Source organism: Bufo bufo, chromosome 1, assembly GCF_905171765.1.
Source record: "Bufo bufo chromosome 1, aBufBuf1.1, whole genome shotgun sequence".
NCBI classification, from domain to species: Eukaryota; Metazoa; Chordata; class Amphibia; order Anura; family Bufonidae; genus Bufo; species Bufo bufo.
This window is the reverse complement of record NC_053389.1, coordinates 582,671,861-582,691,435: the sequence shown is the minus strand read 5'-3', so window position 1 is coordinate 582,691,435 and position 19,575 is coordinate 582,671,861. Positions and strand designations below refer to the sequence as shown.

Here is a 19,575-nt window from a genome sequence, read left to right as displayed (position 1 = left end):
AATTAATGGGTCCATATCCGTTCCACAAAATTGCGGATGCGGACACAAATATATGGTCGTGTGAATAGGCCCTTACTCTGTACCTTTTAGTATATATATTTATATGGAATTTAAAGGTAATCTGTCACCGCCCTAGACCATTTGTAGTTGTTTATACAGCACTGTAGCTCTGCCATAGTCATTTGTAAGCATACTTTTATGTCTAACTCAGTTCTCCCCCCCCCCCCCCCAAGACACGTTTCTATAAATTCGCTGATTACGTAAACAAATCCCAAAGGGCTGTCTGCGCACCCATTAGCAGCGAGTCCCGCTCCTCCTCCTAACTTTGTATACACTAAAAGTGGATTTACGCGGGGCAAGGAGAAGCTGATTGTTGGAAAGGAAGTGTGCCTTCCCGACAGTCAACTGTTCGTGAAGTGGGTGAAGCTCTGTGGATGAGGATGAGTGATGGTTGCTGCTATCGCTTGTCCCCATACTAAATCATTGCTCCTGGGCAGCAGAATGCTGTTTATACAGCACGATCTGCTATCTGGGAACGATGATTGCAGTGTCTGCAACTCCGATCATTTCAGCGTTTCGCTCATTCATCAGGCGATATGCGGCACCTTTAGACTGGCCGATTATCGGGAACGTTTGTTCCCTATAATCTGACCAAACATTGGGCCATGCAAATCGACCTTTACACAGAGATTGCTATTAATCACTTATAATAGCTGAATGGGCCTTCTTGAACTTAGAAACAGCAGAGATTTCAATGTATGAAATTACAAGTTTTATTGAGTCCACAAAACAGTGCTCATCAGTGCTATCAATCTGCTCATCTCCTTCTGCCCAGTGACTAGCTGCCTTCAGATTGCACTGTATTTCATGGTGACAGATTCTCTTTAAAGAGGACCTTTCACCACGAAATGCAATGCAATCTGCAGGCAGCTACACAGAGTGACATATAGTGCTACAGGTAAAAGGTTCAGTAAAGCCTTTCATTTATACATTTAAATCTGTTTTTCTTACTTCATTGTTCACGGGGGTTATCAGTGACTGAGCTCTATCTCCGTATAAACGCTGGATAACGCCTCCTCCATGAACAATGAAGTCAGAAAAAGGAGAGATTTAACTATATAAATGAAAGGTTTTATTGAACCTTTACCACAGCACTTTCATTTATACATTTAAATCTCTCCTTTTTCTGACTTCATTGTTCATGGAGGAGGCGTTATCCCCCCCCCCCCCCGTGAACAATGAAGTCAGAAAAAAACAGAGATTTAAATGTATAATGGATTCAGAAACTCTTCACAGTTTCCCCCCATCAATCTACACTCAAAACCCCATAATAAGAAAGTGAAAACCGAATTTTAGACATTTTTTTTTTTCTAATTTATTAAAAAGGAAAAACTAAAATTTTGCATGGACATAAATATTCAGACTTTTTGCTATGACACTTGAAACTTTGGCTCTGAGGGCCTTCCATTTATCTCGATCATCTGTGAGATGTTTCTGCAACTTGATTGGTGTCCACCTGTGGTAAATTGTCAATTGGACATGATTTGAAAAGACACAAGGCTGTCTATGTAAGGTCTCATAGCTAACAATGCATATCCGAGCATTGAGGAAAAAACTGTAGAGCTCAGAGACATGAGTTTGTGGAGGCACCGATCTGGAGAAGGGTAGAAAAACATTTCTGCTGCACTAAAAGTTTCTAATAATTCTTAAATAGAAAAAGTTTGGAACAACCAGGACTGTTATTAGAGCTGGCTACCTCACCAAACTTAAGTAAGTGGGAGAGAAGGGCCTTGGTAAGAGAGGTGACCAAGAACCCAATTGTCACTCTGGCAGAGCTCCAAAGATCCTGTGTGCACAGGGCCGGATTGGGAACTTAAAGTGGCCCTGGAAAAAACCCAAAAAGTGTCCCCATGTTGTAGGTGGGTTCAAACTGACAGAAGACGGGCCAAAACAAGTAGGCGAGGACAACCAAAGTCGGCAGGGCCTGCAATACTGTAGTGCACCGCAGAATACCGCCCCAGCAGAACCAAATACCACAGGACAGCACAAAGTACTGCTGCCCTCACTACCTTGAGGACAGTAATACAGTTCTGGAGGGCACCTGCAGCCATTGAGCATTAGATCATTGTGTACCTGGCCTGCGGCCATCAAGAGGGCTTGAGTGGCTCACTGGGCACCAGCCCACCGGGAAATTTCCCTGTAGGGTCTATGGTCAATCTGTCCCTGTGTGTGCAGATGGGAGAAACTTCCAGGTCAACCATCACTGCAGCACTTCACTAATCTCGGCTTTATGGCAGAATAGCCAGAAAGAATCCTCTCCTCATTAAGGCTACTTTCACACTGGCGTTTTGGCTTTCCGTTTGTGAGATCTGTCATGGGCTCTCACAAGCGGTCCAAAACGTATCAGTTTTGCCCTAATGCATTCTGAATAGAAAAGGATCCGCTCAGAATGCATCAGTTTGGCTCCATTCTGTCTCCATTCCGCTCTGGAGGCGGACACCAAATCGCTGCCTGCAGCGTTTTTCTGTCTGCGATGTGGTGCGGAGCAAGACGGATCCTGACACACAATGTAAGTCAATGGGGACGGATCCATTTTCTCTGACAAAATAGAAAACGGATCCGTCCCCCATTGACTTTTAATAGTGTTCATGACGGATCCGTCTTGGCTATAGAAGACATAATACAACCGGATCCGTCCATGATGGATCCGCAAAAAATGCTAATGTGAAAGACGCCTAAAACTAATGCAACTGTGAGAAGAGATTCTCTTGTCTGATGAAACGAAGATCGTCCTCAATTCCAAGCATCATATTTGGTGGAAACCAGGCACCGACAGGGAGACCAGTCAGGGTTGAGGGAAAGCTGAATGGAGAAAAGTACAGAGATATTCTTAATGAAAATCTGAGCCAATGTTCTCTGGACCTCAGACTGGGCCAAATGTTCCGCTTCAAACAAGACTGACGCTAAGCACACAGCCAACACATAGGAGTGGCTTTGGGACAACTCTGTAAATGTCCTCGAGTGGCCCAGTCACAGCCTTCAGTTGAACCCAATCGGATATCTCTGGAGAGTCCTGAAAATGGCTGTCCACCGACGGTCCTCATCCAACCTGACAGAGCTTGAGAGGATCTGCAAAGAAAAATGGCAGAAAATCTTGAAATCCAGGTGCACAAACCCTGCGGCATCATACCCAAGAAGACTGGGGGTCGTAATCGCTGCCAAAGGTGCTTCAACTAAGTACTGAATTGAGTAAGGTTATGAATACTTATGTCCATGCAATATTTTAGTTTTTCCTTTTTAACAAATTAGCAAACATTTCAAAAATTCTGTTTTCACTTTCTCATTATGAGGTATAAAGTACAGAATGGGCCAGATTTATCATGACTCTGACAGCTCACTCCACTTTCACATATGGCTAAAGTCAGATTTAGCCAAGTCAGATTTATGATCGGCCCTTTAAGACTGTAATAAATCTGGTTTGACGGTAGCAGTTTATCCGTCAGTAAGCAGCTTTACAAAAGTCGCACGTCCTTACGAAAAAGTCGCATGTTCTATTAAAAAGTCTCATAAGATAAGCATGGTCCTCACTGGAGTGAAATTGCGCATTTTTTTGCGACTTTTTTGCGACTTTTTAAATAGTCCCAATAGTAAATCTGTCTAGAGATTCATTTACATAAGGAAACACGCCCACTTTCAGAAAACTGGCGAGCATAGTGCAGAGCAGAAAAAGTCGCAAATTTGTGCGCAGTTTTAGCGTTTGCGCATTTTTATGCAACTTTTTCACTCCCTTAGGCCTCATGCACAAGACCGTTTTTTTTTGCGGTCCGCAAAACGGATTTCCGTTGTTCCGTGATCCGTGACTGTTTTTTCTTCCGTGGGTCTTCCTTGATTTTTCGATGATCCACGGACATGAAAAGTGAAAAAAAAAAACTAAGTCAAGTTTCCATTGAAAATGATAGGAAAAACGGACACGGATCACGGACACGGATCACGGACGCGGATGACTATCTTGTGTGCAGCCGTGATTTTTCACGGACCCATTGACTTGAATGGGTCCGTAAACCGTTGTCTGTGAAAAAAATAGGACAGGTCATATTTTTTTCACGGACTGGAAAAACGGATCACGGACGCGGAAGCCAAACGGTGCATTTTCCGATTTTTCCACGGACCCATTGAAAGTCAATAGGTCCGCGTAAAAAAACGGAAAACGGAACAACGGCCGCGGATGCACACAACGGTCGTGTGCATGAGGCCTTATTCTGACTTGAGCTAATGATAAATCTGGCCCATAGATGGGGAAAAAACTTGATTGTTTTGTTATTTTAGCACAAGGCCACAACATAACAAAATGTGTAAAAAGTAAAAGGGACTAAAGGCTTTCTGAAGTTTTACTGTATCTTCTCCCACATGTCCCATATATCTCCCATATATCAATCTGTTCAGCTTCCCTTGCTCTACAATATCCTGCAGATTGCACTGACAGATTTGTGCGGACAAGTTCTCGTTAAGTTCCTATTAAGCTCCAGGGCTGTGGAGTCGGTAGATAAATGGTCCTCCGTTTTTGGTACTTCCGACTCCGACTCTCCGACTCCTCTGTATTTAATATGCAAATGTATTTTATACATTCCTTGAAGGAAAGAAAGGCAACATACATGTCATTACCCCAGAACTACTGGCTGGGAAGCTGCTTTCTCCTTTGTGTGCTGATCTTCTGCTGAAGATAGGGCAGTGGGAGGATCCAGGACGGGGCAGGGGAAGGGGCATTTATTGTAAAACATGATTTCCCTCATAGAATCCCATAGTCCTGTTTAACATTTAAGCTAAAAATCTGAGTTTACAAGTTTTTATAGCCTTAGCTGAATGACAGCAGTTTTTCAAATGGTTTACAGCTTCAGACTTGAACTATTGACTATCCATTCCCTTCACTTATACAAGTGTCTAGTCCTGCAAAAAACATAGTTACTTAATCCGTTATCAGTGAGAGGCTAGGTTAACCATGGGCGTTGCGTTCCCTGTAACAGCGGAACACAACACAATGGAAAGTATAAGTATTGCCGCTCCTTAACTGTGCGTTGCGTGCCATATAGTGAAGCATATGAAAAGCATGCTTCTTCATGGTCATTTAACGTGTTCGTTTTGCGGTAACGTGACACCCTGCATGCATTGGCCTTTATTCTTACAGTAGAGAAGTACCGTATTTTTCGCAAAAGTGGGGGGAAAATAGCAGTGCGTCTTATGGGGGGCGAATGCTGCGACCGTCCGGTGAATAGGCTGAGAGGGGCTGGTGGCCGGTATCTGTTTCTGTAATGAAAGTGGGGCCCGGTGCAGTCACTGTATTCTACTACACCGGGCCCCGCTCACTGTAGTATACGGTAATCATATCTAACTTGTGGGTATTGTTATAAGTATTCCAATCATCTTATATCTAGCGCTATACTACTTACTACTAACTTCTTGGCAGTCAGGAGGCCGGGTGGGCGCTCGTAGCGTAGCTCACTACGTCACGCGCCTGCTCCGCCCACTTTATGAATGAAGCAGGCACCGGGCCCCGCTGCCATTACAGAAACAGATGCCGGCCCTCATTCACTACACAGGGACACAGTTATGGGGGAGATCTGTGGATGACACATAAGATAAGATGCTATATATATGTCATCCTCAGATGCCCCCACAATGATCCCCCATAACAGTGCCATCCACATATCCCCCCATAACAGTGCCATCCACAGATGCCCCCATAACAGTGCCATCCACTGATGCCCCCATAACAGTGCCATCCACTGATGCCCCCATAACAGTGCCATCCACTGATGCCCCCATAACAGTGCCATCCACTGATGCCCCCATAACAGTGCCATCCACTGATGCCCCCATAACAGTGCCATCCACTGATGCCCCCATAACAGTGCCATCCACTGATGCCCCCATAACAGTGCCATCCACTGATGCCCCCATAACAGTGCCATCCACAGATGCCCCCATAACAGTGCCACCCACAGATGCCCCCATAACAGTGCCACCCACAGACCCCCATTAGTTCAAAACCCACCAAAAGCACACCTTTTGGTTAAAAAAAAATTTCTTCTTATTTTCCTCCTCAAAAACATAGTCTTATGGGCAGGTGCGCCTTATAGGGCGAAAAATATGGTAATTAATTATAACTTTTTGTGAATTGGGACATTGGGACAATTTAAATCTAGTATGAGTCTGAGTCGGTTCATTTCTTGCCGACTCCGACTCCAGGTACCCAAAATTGCCTCCGACTCTGACTCCACAGCCCTGTTAAGCTCTACCGCAGGCAGGAATTAATAGTGCAATGGGAAACCAGTACATTCTATGGTTTAAGCAATCTAAGAATTGTGTGTTAAAAAAAAAAGTAAAAAAATTCTTTAAATTATGAACAATTATAGATTCTAATCAATCCTTTCCCCAATTTTACAAAAACAGTAAAAAATTAATATAATTGGTATGACCGTGTCTGAGAATGACCAGACTCTTAAAATAAATTTAAAAAGTGGAAAAATAAATTTTAATAAAAAGTGATCGAAAGTCGAATATATCCTAAAATAGTGAAAACTACATCTCCCCTCAAAGCCCTTACACAGCTCTGTAGATGGAAGTATAAAAAGTTATGGGTGAATAATACAATGCAAAGACATATTTTTTATTTTAAGTATTAAAACATAAGAAAAGCTACCATGGGTTGGCGCCATCCTGGAGGAGACACAATATGGGTAACTGATTCAGTCCTTTATACTTTCTGCACTTTCACTTTATTTACCGTAGTTTTTCTTGGACTATTATGAACTGCTGCCATTGTGTTCTCTTCCAGTTATGTTGCCATTTTCCTTACACTTGTTTTTAACATTTTAATGTGTATGAATTTTTATCAGTAAAGGTTATCATTGATTCATGCGGTCTGGCAGTTTTCTGTAGGTATTTGTATTGTTATTTTCCATAGACGTGCTCATTGGAGCATTACATGTTTGTGATTTCTATATGAAAAGATATTGATTTTTATATTTATTTTATTTTTATTTAAGTGGCTGGCCCTTTCCCGTTTTTTTTTTTGTCCATAATGCTATCATTATAATTATACTGACCCACAACATAAATCTAAGGCTACTTTCTCACTTGTGTTTACATTTTTCGTCAACGGGGACGGAAATGCATTCCGTTCCATTTGGTTGCGTTCCCATACCGGAGAGCAAACCGTAGCAAGCTTTGGTTTTCTTTCATTCATGGGATGCGGAGCAAAACGGATCCCACAATGCAAGTCAATGGTGCCAGGTCCGTTTTCTCGGATACAATAGAAAACGGATCCGCCCCCTATTGACTTTCAGTGGTGTTCATGACGGATCTGTCATTGCTATGTTAAAGATAATACATCTGGATCCATTCATAACGGATGCAGGTGGTTGTATTATCTGTAACAGCAGCGTTTTTGCTGAGCCCTGCCGGATCCAGCAAAAACGCTAGCGTGAAAGTAGCCTAACATGTCACTTCTATTGCACAGTGAATGCCATAAAAACTAAACTTGCAACTATATCATATGGAATATTAAATATCACCACTGGAACACAAAGTGGGACTAATTTTATTTTTTCTTCGATTTAGCTATTTGAGACCTTGACTTTTGCTGGACGAGTTGTAGCTCTTTTAGAAACTCTTGTGGGGTTCATATAGTTTATTAAATAACTTTTATTTTTTGGGGAAAGATAAAAACACTGCAATTTTAAAAAATTTTGTGGGATTTATTTTTATGGTGTCTTATAAGTAATATTATAACTTTATTCCGTGGGTCAGTACGATTATGGGAAATTTATGTAACATTTGCATAATAAAAACTTATTTTTTTTGCAAAATGTTTTTGTTGCTGCATTCCAAGAACATTTTTATTTTTCTGAAGACATAACCATGAGAGGGCTAATATATAAAATTCATCTGTTATCGCTATTACTGTAGCATCTAGGGCAGTGGTGGCGAACCTATGGCACGGGTGCAAGAGGTCGGCACTCAGAGCCCTATCTGTGGGCACCTGTGCCCTGGAAAAAGTCTATGGTGTACCAATATGCCTTAGACTTTTCCTGCCATTCATCAGCACAGGGCACACTATGAACAGCACAGGCAGCGCACTGAATGCAGGCAGGCTATTATAGCTAAATGATAAAGTATGTGGAAGATATACTATACTGGACTGTAGTATTCAGGTTAAACTGCCGTGTTGGCACTTTGTGATAAATAAGTGGGTTTAAGGTTACAGTTTGGGCACTGTGTCTATAAAAGGTTCGCCATCACTGATCTAGGGTATCACTAGAGAAGTGGCTCACATATTGTGTGGTAAAAATAGGATATGGACAGGAGGAAAAGTGTAAAATGAAAATGTTATTGATTTTTGTGTGTGTGAGGTACAAGTGTTTGGTGTAACTTGACACTATGATCCGGATGCTGGTAAACGTCTGGGTCATGGCATCAATAGTTTGGCTAATTTGGTGCAGAGGGGTGATTAAGGCTACTTTCACACTAGCGTTGTTTGAATCCGGCGTTCAATTCCGACACCGGAACTGCCCGCCGGATCCGTAAAAACGTGTGAAAACGGATTACATTTGAATCCTGATCAGGATTTTGATCACAATGAAAAAATGCATTGGAAACGGATCCGCCATTTATGGACTTTAACTTTTTTTTCAAATTTTTCGGGTTTAACATGCAAAAGCCGGATCCGGTTTGATCCGGCGTTAATGCAAGTCAATGGGAAAAAGGCCGGATCCGTCGTTCAGTCAAAGTGTTCAGGATTTTTGGCCGGAGGTAAAAATACAACATGCTACAGTTTTCTGAAAAGCCTGATCAGTCAAAAAGACTGAACTGAAGACATCCTGATGCATCCTGAACGGATTACTCTCCATTCAGAATGCATTAGGATAAAACTGATCAGTTCTTTTCCGGATTTGAGCCCCTAGGACGGAACTCTGCGTCGGAGAAGAAAAACGCTAGTGTGAAAGTACCCTTAGATGGGCAGGTGCTCATCTTCTCACTCCTTTTCTAGAAAAAACTGCTTTAAGCTGCTATCACTCACGACCCGATTTCTAAAGGCTATATTCAAAAAATGTAGAAGAGCTAATGCTGGTCTTGTTTGGAAGCTGAGAATCTAAGCTTTAAAACAAGACCAGGTCCAAAGACCCATATCCCTAGCTGCTATAGAGCCCCTGATATGAAGGATTAAAAAAGATGCCTCCACCCTGCTGTTTGACCTCTGAACTGTTTGGTTATTTTTTTTTTTTTCAAAGCCTGAGCAGAGCTCGGGCAGAACTGTTATGGGGTTAAAGAACATTCATATCTGTTGACTGTCACTCTAATAAACTTGAGTTGAGAGTGCCATGGCCATTTGCAGCCATCTTTTCTCTATATGGATTTTGACACTTGCTTCACCTTACAGTTCCAGAAGTGGGGTATGCCACACATGTCTATGGTGTAATATCCCATTTGACCACCCACAGTAGAATGTGTGGCTGGGATTGAGCATAATTAGAATATGCACTTCCTCATCATCTGTTTTAGACTGTTAATATGGTCATGTGGTTGCAGCCGGTGTGTGCTTCATATATTTCTTGGAAGAAACTGGAGAGGAGAGAAACATTTAGCAAAATGCAGTATGAATATAGACCTTGCAGGAAGTCAAATGCTTTATTGTCCCTGTCTTGTGGAGGATGAAGCGCCTGCCTAGGAGTAAGCAAAAGCTGCGTACTGATGGCACTCCAGGGAGAAGAAGGCTCCCTTGGTACTGTGAATCGGATCTCGTCAAGACCTTAATAACAGATCCATTACTTAAGTAATGCAAACAGTGATCATGCAAACAAACTAGCCCGTCCATGTAAAAAATGGCAGATATTGCAATAAGCTTTGTCACATAGCTCTCATGGATGGGTGCAAATACTCCAGTGATTACATTAAAGGGGATGTCCCATGATTATATTTTACATTTCTCTCCTAGATCACCCAGAACAAACATTTTTCAATTGGAATATTGATGTTTCATACTTAATATTTTACATAGTTGTTAAGGTTGGAAAAAGACAAAAGTCCTTTAAGTCTAACCTTCAATCCTGCTATATTGATCCACGGAACAAATCCCTGGATCAATTTCCATCTTCCTCTTAAGGAGGGGTTGGGTCAATGGGAAAGGGTGTGTAGAACACGATATCTATATATTGTCATTAGAGTCAATGTTATTTTGAAATAAAAAGTCATCTAAACCTTTTTTGAAGCCATCTACTGTATTTGCTGCGACCAGCTTCTGCAGCAGGCTATTCCACAGATTCTCAGATCTTACTGTAAAGAATGCTTGTCGCCTCTTATGACTGAATCTTTTTTTTCTCTGTAGGGAGTGGCGCCTTGTTTTGTGAACGGGTTTAACACAGGATAGCTTCCCTTAATATTTTTTGTATGGTCTGTTTATATATTTGTACAATTAAATCATGTCCCCCCCCTTAGGCTACTTTCACACTAGCGTTCGGGGCTCCCCTTGTGAGTTCCGTTTGAAGGCTCTCACAAGCGGCCCCGAACGGATCCGTCCAGTCCTAATGCATTCTGAGTGGATGCGGATCCGCTCAGAATGCATCATTCTGGCACCGTTTGTCCTCCGCTCCGCTCAGCAGACGGACCCCTGAACGCAGCTTGCAGCGTTCGGGTGTCCGTCTGGCCGTGCGGAGGCAAACTGATCCGTCCAGACTTACAATGTAAGTCAATGGGGACGGATCCGTTTGAAGTTGACACAATATGGCTCAATTTTCAAACGGATCCGTCCCACATTGACTTTCAATGTAAAGTCAAAACGGATCCGTTTGCATTATCGTGAACAAAAAAACTAAAAATATATTTTTATTTTTATTTTTTTGTTCATGGTAATGCAAACGGATCCGTTCTGAACGGATCTAAGCGTTTGCATTATAGGTACGGATCCGTCTGTGCAGATACCAGACGGATCCGCACCTAACGCAGGTGTGAAAGTAGCCTTAGACGTCTTTTTTTCAAAGCTAAACAAATTCAGGACATTTAATCTTTGTTCATAGCGAAGATCTTCCAGGCCCTTTTATCAGTTTAGTTGTTCTCCTTTGCACTTTTTCTAACTCCAGGGCATCCTTTTTATGGACTGGTGCCCAGAACTGAACCGTGTATTCCAGTTGAGGCTGCACCAACACTTTGTATAGTGGTGATATTTCATCCCTGTCCCGCGAGTCCATACCTCTTTTAATACAGGACAACATTTTGTTGGTCTTCGAGGCAGCTGGCTGGCATTACATGCTTTTATTTAGTCTATGATCTACTAATACACCCAGATCCTTCTCAACAAGTGACTCTCCCAGTTTTACTCCCCCCTAGGACATATGCTTCATGCAGATTATTAGGCCCCAAATGCATAACTTTACATTTATCTATATTAAACCTCATTTGCCTAGTGGAGGCACAAACAGTAAGTCTACTTTCACACTCGTGTTTTGGCTTTCCGTTTGTGAGATCCGTCATGGGCTCTCACAAGCGGTCTAAAACGGATCAGTTTTGCCCTAATTCATTCTGAATGGAAAAGGATCCGTTCAGAATGCATGAGTTTTGTCTCCGATCAGTCTCCATTCCGCTCTGGAGGCAGACACCAAAACGCTGCATGCAGCGGATCCGTTTTCTATGACACAATCTGGCACAATAGAGAACTGATCCGTCTCCCATTGACTTTTAATAGAGTTCATGACGGATCCGTCTTGGCTATGTTACAGATAATACAAACGGATCCTTTCATGACGGATGCATGCGGTTGTATTATTGTAATGGATCCGTTTTTGCAGATCCATGACAGATCTGCCCAAAACGCGAGTGTGAAATTAGCCTAAGTTTGTCCAAGTCAGCTTGTAACTTATTAACATCTTCCATAGATTGGATCGTATTACAAAGTTTGGTGTCATCTGCAGAAATAGAAACAGCACTATTAATCCCATCTTCTATGTCATTAAAGGGAATCTGTCATCTGGTTTGAAAATATTAAAGTGTTACTACTGCCATGTACAATAAAATACCTTATTTCTTGCTGTAGTCTTCATTTTTTGTTTCATGGTTTCATTAGCAATAAAATCCAGGAACTTTTTGCCTCCGCTATGTGAAATCTCACACAGGCGCAGTACCGCGGACTGCCTGCGTGATGTAGAAGCTCCTGAGGGCAATAGCTTTAAATGTCACTGGGCTCTGCGCATGCCCAGTGACACATTTGAAGCTGTTGACCTCAGAAGCTTCTACATCGCGCAGGCAGTCCGCGGTACTGCGCCTGCGTGAGATTTCACATAGCGGAGGGGGGCGGTGGCAAAGAGTTCGGGTCTGGGCAGTTACTTATGCTGGAAGAGGTGGGCTTGGGCTCTAAAGGAAGGCGGGCTGGGCACTGCAGGGGGTGTTACTGGGCTCCAGAGAAGGATAATAACGCCCCTCTGGGCACCTTGGAGACTCATTTGCATAACATAAAAAGTGGATTTTATCGCTAATGAAACCATGAAACAAAAAATGAAGACTACAGCAAGAAATAAGGTATTTATTGTACATGGCAGTAGTAACACTTTAATATGTTCAAACCAGGCGACAGATTGCCTTTCGTAAATAAGTTAAATAATAGAGGACACAGCACAGAACCTTATAATCGGGACCATTCAGAGTAGGAATCATTGACCACAACGCATTGGATACGATCATGAAGCAAATTTTCAATCTAATTACAAATTATATTTTCTAAACCAATAGACCCATTAGTCATCCATTTGGGACAGTATCAAACGCCTTTGCAAAGTCCAAAAACACAATATCGACAGGCTTCTACTCACCTCCTCATAAAAACTAATCAGTTTACTTTGACAGGTTCTGTTTTTAGTAAAACCATGTTGGCTATCACTTATTATATTATTTACCATTACATAATCCTGTATGTAGTCCTGTAGAAGGCCCTCAAAATTTTTTCCCACTATGAATGTTAAGCTTACTGGTCTATAATTTCCTGGTGAAGACCAAGCACCCTTTTTGAAAATGGGCACCACATTCGCCTTGCGCCAGTCTCTTGGTACAATGCCTGTCATTAAATAATCTGTAAATATTATGAACAGAGGAAAAGCAATAGCTGAACTGAGCTCCTTTAGAACTCCTTTTGCACCCGCTGATGTGCCTTTGATTCCTTCTCTGAATGTCCAGCTAATGTGTGGAGCGTTGGTGGTCACAAGTGAATGGGAGCAGCCCTGCGGGAACCGCGCAAGGCCACTACACCGCATACAGAGCTATACTGCTCCTGAAAACAGCTGATCCGCCAGGAGTCGGACCCCAGCAGATCTGATATGGATCAGAGGTCATTGGTATTTTATGTTCATGCTTCTAACCACCGTTTTTACTTCTTGTGTTACAGGTACTCCTTCACATCCGACAATTCTGCAAGCACAGTAACATTTTTGAGTATGATTGTTCTCTAGAAAATCATATTCATTCAAGTGTCTGAATTAACACAGGTAACGTGTGATAGTATTAATGTTTTTACTGATGGTAATTTCTGCTTGGTCTTGGTCAGTTCACACAGCTGATTTTTTTTTTTTTGTGCTTTTTATGACGTGTTTTACACATGTAAAACGCCTATAAAAAGCCTCTCATTAATTTGAATGAGAGTCAGCACTTTCTTCTTTTTTACACGTGTAAAAAAGAAGCAGCATTCCCTGTCTTAGGGCAGGATCGGCTCTGATTTCCCCGTTCAAATAAAGAAGAAAAAAACGCACCATTTGCGATGTGCACTTTTTTTTGTGCGTAAACATGCCAAAAACTCTTGTGGGAAAAGTACTATAGAATTTAATAAAGTTTTGAATACGTTTTTAAAAAAAATAGTTTTATTTGTTTTGGTACATAAAAGTGCAATTCTGGATATGTTTACAAAAATTTTCATTAAAAGGCGCATTTCATTTCTGTGTACTTTAATGTGATTATTGGAGCTCTTGGTTAACATACAGATGTGCTATTGTGTGTCATCTAAAATGGCTCCTGGGATGAAGAACAACAGTGGAGTTTCTATGGTTGGCATAGAAACGAAGCTGTGGAGTCTTAAAAAAATTAAATAAAAAAATCTGCCTGAAAAACGCGTTACAAAAAACACGTCAAACATGCATAATTTTGAGGTGTAAAAATCTGCTTGGATTCAGCACTGATTTTATTTTTATTTTTTTACATGTGTATTTTGAAAATCAGCCATGTGAACTGACCCTCGGCGTTCTCCTGCACCATAATAATAAAACGCAGCATATGGGTACCACAGACCCATGTAGCCTGTAGCAGGGTAAGGAGAGGGTCTCATTATGTTTCCCATGTGTCATGTATTCCCAGGACAGTTCGGTTATTTTCCTTCATTTAGCACGATTTGGTCTCACAAAGCTTCTGGATTTACATTATTTACTGAGCATGCTTTAGGCTAGGTCTACACGACGGCGTGTGTCGTGCGACAGATGGGGCACAACTACACTGCAACATTTGTCGCACCAATGTCACGCAACAATTTTTATGATGATCGTCTATGGTGTCGCATTGCGACATACTGCGACAGTTGCAGAAAAATCCATCTCGAGTGGATTTTTTAAGGCTGTCGCAGTCGCAGCATGTCGCAGTGCGACACCAAAGACTATCATCATAAAGATTGTCACGCAACATTGGTGCGACAAAATGGAGTCGTGTAGACCTAGCCTTACTTTTGTAGTGGGGTATTTTATAACCGAATATATTTCTGCCACCTGAACTATTCCCTTTACAAGATGGGATTATTCAGGTACTAGGTAACAAGTGAAGGGAAATATATTGCTGTGAGTCAGTAAAGATGTTGTTCACTCTGCAAGGATGCCTCTGTTATTCCTCTGGGAAATGTATGAATAAATTGACAACTGGGTGCCGCAGTGGCAGACTGTAAGGGACACACCTTAATGGCAATATATTTATACATTTATTTTCTACATTTTCAGAAGGAATAACTGAGGAATGGCACAATGCAGCTTAAAGTTCTAAGCAAAGATGCCCCTTAATTACAAAAGCTAGATACTTCTTCTTTAGGACACCACTGTGGCTTTTTAAAGAGGTTCTCAGATTTAAAAAAAACGGAGCACAATAGATATGACATAACATCTATTAATACTCACCTTTCTCTGAGCAACTTTTGCAGAAAAGGAGGGGCTGTTTTATTGGCTTTTAGCACATCATGACAGCTCCTCGTCTCTTTCCATGGGTGGTATACAGATGCCATAAATGGCTTTGGGTACTGCAGCCGAGGGAATTCTCTCCAGCTGCTCTCCTCTATTAACCAAATTGTTCCCACTTGTAAGCACAGCAATTTAAATGATAGAAGTGAATAGGGAATTTCTGACCAATTCCCTGATATTCAAATGAAGGTTTGAAAAAAAAAAATGCACTGTTTAACATATAAGTCTATTTTTGGAGACAAATGCTTTTTTTAATGAATTAATTCTGGACACATATTAAGTATAACATGTCCAAAAAATAGTTAAAAGGGTTTCTTCCGAGAGCTTTTTACTTATGACAATTGATAGTGTGGTAGACCCAGCACTATAAAGTGCCTTTTGCGCTGTGGCATTAGAAGAATTTTGATATCTCTGACTTTTTAGTCTAACCAGACTGTCTATTACTTTGTAATTCCTCTAGCGCCGTTCTATGGAAACAGTAGGTTTAAAGAGCACACCAAATGCTTGAAATAACTTCTTTATTAACCACCTTTTCTTCATATGTAACACTGACGCCTCCGCAGCAAATAGTCCATGTATCTAACACGTGTTGAAAATATATCACAAAATGGCGGTATGCATAAGATGGTGGTTCAACTGCTCAATCTTGTCATTCAACATAAAATGGTGGATATATTTTTCTCTTGAGTATCTGTACTATCACTTTAAGTTATTTAAGCACTTTATGATCTCTCTGAGAGGTACACTGCTCAAAAAAATAAAGGGAACACTTAAACAACACAATGTAACTCCAAGTCAATCACACTTCTGTGAAATCAAACTGTCCACTTAGGAAGCAACACTGAGTGACAATCAATTTCACATGCTGTTGTGCAAATGGGATAGACAACAGGTGGAAATTATAGGCAATTAGCAAGACACCCCCAATGAAGGAGTGGTTCTGCAGGTGGTAACCACAGACCACTTCTCAGTTCCTATGCTTCCTGGCTGATGTTTTGGTCACTTTTGAATGCTGGCGGTGCTTTCACTCTAGTGGTAGCATGAGACGGAGTCTACAACCCACACAAGTGGCTCAGTTAGTGCAGCTTATCCAGGATGGCACATCAATGCGAGCTGTGGCAAGAAGGTTTGCTGTGTCTGTCAGCGTAGTGTCCAGAGCATGGAGGCGCTACCAGAAGACAGGCCAGTACATCAGGAGACGTGGAGGAGGCCGTAGGAGGGCAACAACCCAGCAGCAGGACCGCTACCTCCGCCTTTGTGCAAGGAGGAAGAGGAGGAGCACTGCCAGAGCCCTGCAAAATGACCTCCAGCAGGCCACAAATGTGCATGTGTCTGCTCAAACGGTCAGAAACAGACTCCATGAGGGTGACATGAGGGCCCGACGTCCACAGGTGGGGGTTGTGCTTACAGCCCAACACCGTGCAGGACGTTTGGCATTTGCCAGAGAACACCAAGATTGGCAAATTCTCCCCTGTTGCCCTGTGCTCTTCACAGATGAAAGCAGGTTCATACTGAGTACATGTGACAGAGTCTGGAGACGCCGTGGAGAATGTTCTGCTGCCTGCAACATCCTCCAGCATGACCGGTTTGGCATTGGGTCAGTAATGGTGTGGGGTGGCATTTCTTTGGAGGGCCGCACAGCCCTCCATGTGCTCGCCAGAGGTAGCCTGACTGCCATTAGGTACCGAGATGAGATCCTCAGACCCCTTGTGAGACCATATGCTGGTGCGGTTGGCCCTGAGTTCCTCCTAATGCAAGACAATGCTAGACCTCATGTGGCTGGAGTGTGTCAGCAGTTCCTGCAAGACGAAGGCATTGATGCTATGGACTGGCCCGCCCGTTCCCCAGACCTGAATCCAATTGAGCACATCTGGGACATCATGTCTCGCTCTATCCACCAACGTCACGTTGCACCACAGACTGTCCAGGAGTTGGCAGATGCTTTAGTCCAGGTCTGGGAGGAGATCACTCAGGAGACCGTCCGCCACCTCATCAGGAGCATGCACAGGCGTTGTAGGGAGGTCATACAGGCACGTGGAGGCCACACACACTACTGAGTCTCATTTTGACTTGTTTTAAGGACATTACATCAAAGTTGGATCAGCCTGTAGTGTCTTTTTCCACTTTAATTTTGAGTGTGACTCCAAATCCAGACCTCCATGGGTTGAAAAATTTGATTTCCATTTTTTTTTTTTGTGTGATTTTGTTGTCAGCACATTCAACTATGTAAAGAACAAAGTATTTCAGAAGAATATTTAATTAATTCAGATCTAGGATGTGTTATTTTTGTGTTCCCTTAATTTTTTTGAGCAGTGTATATCTGAGGTTAACCAATAGTTCACTTGCTCTACTTGGTTTGCAGTTTGCTTTATACAATTGCTTATGATCTGGTATGAGCAGTTCACATTTGTATGCAATTTGTTTGGATTGTATGATTGTACGGCTCAGTAGTTCATTTGTATGCAATTGAATTTGTAGTTTGGTGAAACTAAGTAAACACACATATAAGGCTACTTTCACACTAGCGTTCGGGGCTCCGCTTGTGAGTTCCGTTTGAAGGGGCTCACAAGCGGCCCCGAACGGATCCGTCCAGCCCTAATGCATTCTGAATGGATGCGGATCCGCTCAGAATGCATCAGTCTGGCTCCGTTTGTCCTCCGCTCCGCTCAGCAGGCGGACACCTGAACGCAGCTTGCAGCGTTCAGGTGTCCGCCTAGCCGTGCGGAGGCAAACGGATCCGTCCAGACTTACAATGTAAGTCAATGGGGACGGATCGGTTTGAAGTTGACACAGTATGGCTCAATTTTCAAACGGATCCGTCTCCCATTGACTTTCAATGTAAAGTCAAAACGGATCCGTTTGCATTATCATGAACAAAAAAAAAAAAAATAAAAAATATTATTTTTTTTTTTTTTGTTCATGGTAATGTGAACGGATCTAAACGTTTGCATTATAGGTGCGGATCCGTCTGGGCACATACCAGACGGATCCGACCTAAACGCAGGTGTGAAAGTAGCCTAACTAGCTCAGTATACAGTTCTAATCACAATCACAATATTAACAGTAAGAACAATATATAATTGTTTTAAATACCTATTTTGGCCTCTCTGCTTTCATAAAACACAGCTCTTAGTGGAGTGAATGTCTGTTCAGCTTCTCTCCTCTGGTGTAATGATTCCAGCTAGGGGAATTTCCCACACAGGCTGTGTGTGAGGCTGGCTGTGATTGGTCTAGACTCTTGACCAGCAACAACAGTTTAACTCTATGCTTTCTGTTGTTTCTGCTGTGTCATTGAGCTTGCCTCACATCCATATAATTAATCTTAGACATATTATCTTTTCTGCTTCTGTGAACACAATATATAACAGTTATGACATCCAAACATGAAGTCACTGTAAATAACTCTGCTTTTGTCTTTAACACACAAACATAGGAACTGTATTAAAGTTATTGGCAGGTCTAGCTGTATAAACATATAAGCTATATTAGCAACCTAGGACAGGTCTTAGCTGGCCAGCTACAGATAGGTCATCAGTATCTGATGGGTGGGAGACTAAAACCCGGGACCCCCGCCGATCAGCTGTTTCAGAAAGCAGCGGCACTAGCAGTAGTGCTGCGGCCTTCTCCGGCTTTGCCGAGGCCATGTGATGTCACGTTCATCCGTTCCATGGCCTAGGGCTGTGATGGCTAACCTCCGGCATTCCAGCTGTGGTAAAATTACAACTCCCAAGATGTACACTGGCTTGGCTGTTCTCAGACCTCCATAGAAATGAGTGGAGCATGCTGGGAGTCGTAGTTTCACCACAGCTGGGGTGTTGGAGGTTAGCCATCACTGGCCTAGGGCAACTCTGCCCCTTTGAAGTGAATGGAGCTGAGCTGCGATACCAAGCACGGCCACTATGCTATGTACGGCGCTGTGCTTGGTAAGCTGCAAGAAGGCAGACCTGCAAAAAAAAAAATAAAAATAGAACGTCCTTTTATTGCCCGTTTTGCGAACAAGAATAGGCATTTGTAACATGCTGCGGAACCTGAAGAAGGGGAACTGCAAGATCCATACGCCCGGTATCCGCGTTTTGTAAAGTGCAAAAAAACTGATACAGGAGCAGGAGGTCTGAAGCTGAGGATCTCTGGCCCTGTCATTTGAGCAGTGGGGTAGGGGAACCCTCCGCTTCAGGGACACCCTGTCGCAGGTGCAGAACTCTGCTTGATGAGAAGAATCAATTCACTCATCTGTGGTCCCTACACACAGAAATATTTGCACAAATATTGGGGGGGACTGTAAGATGCCACAATAACGCATGTATTTTTTGTCTGGCAACTTGTAACTTTTACC

General features: G+C 42.5%; 1 protein-coding gene across 1 annotated transcript in view; it reads left to right on the top strand.

Moving 5' to 3' along the window:
- The window catches only part of TASOR2 (transcription activation suppressor family member 2), a 98,949-nt gene that overhangs the window by 15,978 nt on the left and 63,396 nt on the right, over nucleotides 1-19,575 (top strand). Inside the window, exon 2 of the mRNA XM_040414217.1 lies at nucleotides 13,424-13,523. The gene's annotated coding sequence lies outside the window, so the exon portion shown is untranslated. The remainder of the gene's footprint in view (nucleotides 1-13,423; nucleotides 13,524-19,575) is intronic.